The 6000-nt window shown below is 49.8% G+C and overlaps 1 protein-coding gene across 1 annotated transcript in view; it reads left to right on the top strand.

Annotated features, from left to right (window-relative positions):
- Window positions 1–4456: 4456 nt before the first annotated feature.
- cntn4 (contactin 4) overlaps window positions 4457–6000 on the top strand; it is a 182235-nt gene continuing 180691 nt past the window's right edge. The window contains exon 1 of the mRNA XM_018733987.2: window positions 4457–4777. The gene's annotated coding sequence lies outside the window, so the exon portion shown is untranslated. The remainder of the gene's footprint in view (window positions 4778–6000) is intronic.

The raw sequence follows: 6000 nt of genomic DNA, 5'->3' as shown, positions 1-6000 counted from the left end.
CATCTGTAATTTTACATGTGCAGTATATAAACACACCCATACACAGTATGTATATATACAGGTATTTTTTGGAAAGGAAGAAGGCATGCCGAAAGACACATGTCCATCAGAAGTATGCCGTACACTGTAAAATGCCACGTAAATGACAGCTGCAAAACTAGGAGAGGAGCGGAGGAGTGCCTAATGACATTCGGGCAGTGACAGGCAGCCAGCACCAAATCACAGCTGTAACTAAACCGAGCGACACGACTGCCACTTTAGCGTTTAACCCCAGCGCACATCTTCGCCGTTGAAACGCCTGCTACAGGCCCTGGCGTCGCTTCACTCGGTTCGCCGCCGTGATCGTGCCCTTGAAACCTCACGGTTCGATGGGACCCTTAAACATGCACGACCACGTATCCCCCCCGACACTCGCCCCCAGGGAGATCCCACTCCCACCCCGCCCCCCGTGTGCCCTTGTTCAACTTGCACGGACATATGTGGTTATTTGGTGGAGGAGCTGTGCATTAAAACAACAGCGTCTCATTAGGCTCATCAAGAGCTCTCTGCGTTTCACAGGAGCCAAGGACACCATGTGTGAAATGAAAACCTTTAAAACACATGTTAATGGAGTCCATGCATCAGCTGCTCGCCGCCGACGTGTTAAGTGCCGCAATGGACGCTGGATCGTTTCTCTACTCTTGACACGAGTAAGTAAAGTCTGTGGCTGCTAGACATCTTGCCACAATGGCTGCACCTGCAATCGTGTTACGGAAACCCCATATTGGTCATATCCCAGGTAGCGGGTATTGTTGTCGTGGTCTGACAACAGCTCTAGGGCTGAGCGTTCAGACTCAGCATCACCTCTTTTTGGGAGGAGCTTGAATGTTCTGCTGTTTTCTCTGGGTCTTCTGGGTTCCTCTTCATTTCATCGACATGATGCTCAGGTTAATTGGTGAGTCTCTAATAGACAGTGAGGACGAGTAAAGGTGTGCATGAGTCGCCAGTGACGAACTGGTGTCCAAGCCAACACGTACCCTGTTTCTGGCCTGCCAGTGCTGGAAAGGGGTCTTCTTGAACACTAATCTGAATCACCACAGCCCTGAAATCCTTCCTGAAAATACATGATCCGTAGAGTATTGAAGTCCATGCTGATTGCATGTTGCATAAGTCCCTTTTCCTTTTCATTCTGCTAATTTCCCAACCTTGCAGCTTCGCCTCACGCCCGGTCAGAAAGTTCACTCTTGCTTCACATCAGCTCAATGCTAAAAATGACCCGGCGAGCATTTCATAAATAAAAAAAGATGACCGCATATTTGTCAAGGGTCAGAGAGTCTACATTATACCTAAAGGATCCCTTGCGCATTAATGCTGTAACACGGGCAGTTTGGAGATAGATGGGACACTTATTAATCTGTGCCAATGAGAAGGGCCCTCATCAAGACGTCTGCCTGTGGCTCCGGTAATTTAGCTTCTTTAACCTTTCCCTTCAGTGGCCACTTCAGCGATCACTCTCGCGCGAGCAATCCTGCACTCTCGAGCTCCCAACGCGACGCCACATGACAGGCAGCTCGGCAAATCACGGTGACAGTGACTAAATCGGAGATGCCGTATTTGCCTGCCTTGCACTACCGTCTCGCTCGGCTTTTGCTCCCGGTCTTCCCGGCGCAGGCCTTGCTGCGATTACGCTAGCGTTCACCTCGCATCCAGGGGCTCCCGTGGCCCGGTGTTCAGGAACACCAGCATTTGTGAGGGCCTTAGAAGGACTCTTCTCCGATCAAGGTCACCTCTAGTCACATGGCAGCTGATGCTGTTTACCGCTGTCATCTTGGATCCGGCCACAAACGACAGTTTAGGGTTCTGCGGCGCTTACAATTACGCAGCTCGGGTTATTCGACTTGGGCGTAACTACTAAGAAGGCTTAGAAGCAGCCTGTACTGCACGTCCGCGCAGCACCATTACAGCGATGATATTTATGTGTGAGTTATGACGGCGATTATTTGGCATCTCGAATTTCTCTAACTGATTTGCCCTGTCTCGCTCGGAGGGAATTCCATGCTTTGTGGGGTACAACTGGCTCCATTTCACAGTTCAGGGCTTCTCTGTCCTTAGTGAGAAGACAGATCGTCTGGAGGTTAAATGTCTTGGCAAGACCGTCATTAGCAAGCTCGGAGCGAAAGCCTGCGAAGGCGACTTTCGGAGCTCAGCCGGGGAATTCTCGGCTGCCCGATTTCCTTAGGAGAACATGTTACGCTTCATTAGTCGCTGGAGATGCTGACTGTCTTTTAATGGCAATTCCTAAGATTCTGGAGTTAATTTCTTGCAATAACATGCTTGAGCTGAGAGCCCAAACCTTTGTGATAAATAAATCATAATATAAAACTAATTGCATCCCTTGATCCTTTTTGCGGTTTCCTGATCCTTCGAACCAGGGTAAACTATCACCATGTACTCTACCTGAGATAATGCAATCTCTCTCTACAAGGAGATTAGAGGCCTTGTTTTGCCACGATGTAAAAATCTGCCAGTATTTTGGCTCGAGGTTTTTTAGCAAGTTCTCCCTTTGATGCTATTAATGTACTTACTGCTTATTCCTACAAGAAGAAACATCATTGATATACATATTGCCTGTCACAGCATTAAAATAGTCTTTTGTATGACAGCAAATGTTGTCTTGTAAACCTCTGCATGCTTTAATTTCCCTGCAGAAGTTACATCAACTTCAGCATATTATACGTCTCATGAAATATTGAATATTTTATTGTGGTATTGAATTTTCTTTGTGTTTGTGTTTTATCCCCTGTTGTCACACACTGAGCATTAAAGTGAAAGAGCTTTTATTTATGTATCTGTCATTTATTACTGGAAATCTCGGTTAAAGCACCTGAACTGCAGGCCTGTTGAATCCAAGTCTTTCCTTTCTCTTTCTGTGCTGGAACCACCCTGAGAATTTAATTAAATTTCTCCTTAATTATCATCTCTTTTTTTCCCATTGACTGTTTTAAAAGGAGTAGATTTTCTTAAATCCTACTTACTATAATTAAGGGCTTATGTGATGATAATGCAAAAATAAAGGATCAAAGGTTGAATTAATTAGTGGGTGTAGAACTATTTGTGTAATTCAGATCCCCCCGCCCGTAACCCCTATAACTTCTCTGACAACATAGAGAATAATATGTATTTCTAATGGTAGGTGCTTTCCATCCTTCCTCGTGCATCTCGAAGGGCTCGAGGACAAGGTTTATTTCCCTAATTCCAGGGAACTGACCTTGAACACCTTAACTCGTAAACTTAATGCCATCTAGTGGATTTGGACCCTTTTGTTTCCGTGCTGCTGCTGCTGCTGCTGAGCGCGCGCGCGCGCGCACACACAAACACGCACACACACACACACACACACACACACACACACACTCGCGCGCGCGCATACCATGCAGAAGAGGCGCGGCACACGACAGTACACAGTGCTGGAGCGGACTCGATAATGTATGTTCAACGATTCACAAAAATTGAGATGCCCGTTCGAGCTCAGCTGCGGTGCAGCGCGTCTCCGCGGCCGAGACTGGCGCGCGCAGGACTCGCGCTGCGGACGATCGACGCGGGCAAAGTTAATATTGTGATTCTTCCCGCGGTTCGCTCTCACTGACGTGCAAATACCTGTCATACCTTTTATCTTGGGGCGATTCCGGGAGAATGATTGGCGAAGGAGCTCCTTGACGGGACAAGCGGCGGGTTTACTCACGATGTTTACATATATAAACACACAAACATACACAGGAGAGACTGTTGTTGTCAGGGCACCATTATTATTACCTCTCATCTTTACATTACCTCACATTTCTCAGGGTTCGATACGGGAGGCAATTAAAATAGTGTTAATTACCGTTTTATTCTGTCTGAATCCATATAAAATGTCTGAAACATGGGTTTAACGTATTTATATTATACTCCCTGTTCACAGATATAATTTTCATTGTGTTTCATCTGCTAAAAATAAGAGTACTCTTAACCAGCAAGACTCGGGTTGGCAATTTTATTCCCTTGCTTGTTATTTTAATAGGAAGGATTGAACTACAAATTAAAGCTTTGCCGCGTAGTTTACGTGGCAGAATTCGACTAGTTACACATTCGGGGGTATTTCCTGTAAGCGGTTCACTTAGCAGGCAACCAATCTGAAATTATTAAAAATATTGCAAGTCTGGGAAAAAAGCAAACTTACTTCGGTGGACTCTTTTGAGTCTGTCTGTTTGCTTATGTTTTGTTCTTTTGTTTTATTTACTCATCACCGGCCGTTAAACTTCGCCAGCCGCGCGAAAGAACTTGGCGAAGACGGAGCCGCGGGAATGAGTCGCGATGATCGCGAGCACGTGCCAGCAGGTGGCTCGAGGGGGGTCCGGCGAGCGTGCCCGCCTGGAGCCGAGCGCGAGCTCCCCCCTCCCCGCCCCTGCCCCACTCCCCCCAATCGGGTTCACGCGCTCCGGCTCCCGCGGACGCGTCGGGCGGCTCTGAGGACGGTCGTCGCACTTCCTGGTTAACGTGGGCGAGGACGCGGACGCGGGCGCTCGGCCGCGAGGATTTCAGCGCGGAGTCACCCACCCAGCCCCAGCCCACCGCCCCTGTGAGAACGCGCATCGCGACCGCGCGGACAGCTCGTGAGAGGAGCCCCCCCCCACCGCCCCGTCTCGCTCTGCTGAACAGCGCGAGTCGCGCGGAGCCTGCTCGCGCTGCTTCGCCGCCGCTGTCACCGCTCCTCCCGCCGCTGCTCCTCGGGGTCGGAGGATGAACCGGGCGCGCCGCTGTGAGTAACCGGGGCTCCTTCGCTAATTCACTCGTTCACTCTCCCTCCCGGCCGGCGCAGGATTTCCACCTGACGCGCGGCGCGCGCTGCCGGGGAGACATGTGCGGGTGTAGTGTGTGTGGCATCGCGCGCGGACTGCTCCCGGTGTGATGCTTGCCGTGTGTGTGTGTGTGTGTGTGTGTGTGTGTTGTGCGTTTTGTTCCGAGTGTTTCCACGGGGGACGCGCTGCGGGTCGGTCTGCGCGTCCGCGTGGCCGTGCTCTTGGCAGGCACGCGCTGCGAAGAAACGGATACATCAGCCAGAGCTTTTCGGTTGTTGTTTGTGATCATCGTGTGTTGGTGTTGTTGGTCGGTGCCTCGCGCTCGCCGTCGTCGCGCGCGGCACTCGGCGCTTTGGCGGCCGACTTGTCCCGTTTGTCACTTGTTACTGTGTATGGGAGAGGCGCCTGAGGCACGGCGACATGAACGCGCACCCGCGCGCGCGCGCCGGAACGGAGCCTGTCAGCAATCAGAAGTTGTTTGATCGAGGGCGATTCGGGGGAGTCGTCGGACGGCCCGCGTCGTCGGAGGAGAAAACCGGTCTTCCCGAGCACCTGTGCTCGCGCGCTGCGTGCGAACCGACACCGGCGGAACGCGACGCGAGCCCATTTTCGTGCGCGAGAGCCGCACCGGTTTGAACCGTATTTATTTGACCTGTGTTTCAATTATGGTTATGATTATTACTACTATCATCACTGCTATTATACTACTTGAGTTCTTTAATCACTTGATTTATCTCCCTGCCTGTCAGTTTGGACGCAAATCCGTGCAGATGTTTGATAATCCCGCACGCAGCCCGGCGTGTAGGATAATCCGCGCGCATTCGGTAATAAATACGGCGGAGCGCGTGCCTCGGTCGGTCACATCCGTGGGATATTTCCAATAACCTGGATTTCCGGCAGTTCTAAACACCAGCGCTCCGTCTTAACCCTTTAACAAGGTCGATCATCTCCGAAGCAGGGGCCCAGAGCAGATGTAAATTCTAGTATATAATTCAATCATTTATTATTATTATTATTATTATTATTATTATTATTATTATTATTATTCTTGTTGTTGTTGTTCTTGTTCTTTAGTTAACCTAATTTGATCGTACGGAAATAATCTGCCATCTGTAAATAAAGGAAAGGGTGGGGGGTTGATAATCCCAACATCTGCCACGCGTCTCATGTGCCCTGTCCCTCG

This window comes from Scleropages formosus, chromosome 22 (assembly GCF_900964775.1).
Source record: "Scleropages formosus chromosome 22, fSclFor1.1, whole genome shotgun sequence".
NCBI lineage: Eukaryota > Metazoa > Chordata > Actinopteri > Osteoglossiformes > Osteoglossidae > Scleropages > Scleropages formosus.
The sequence above is the reverse complement of the archived record's forward strand: the minus strand, read 5'-3'. Positions and strand labels throughout refer to the sequence as shown.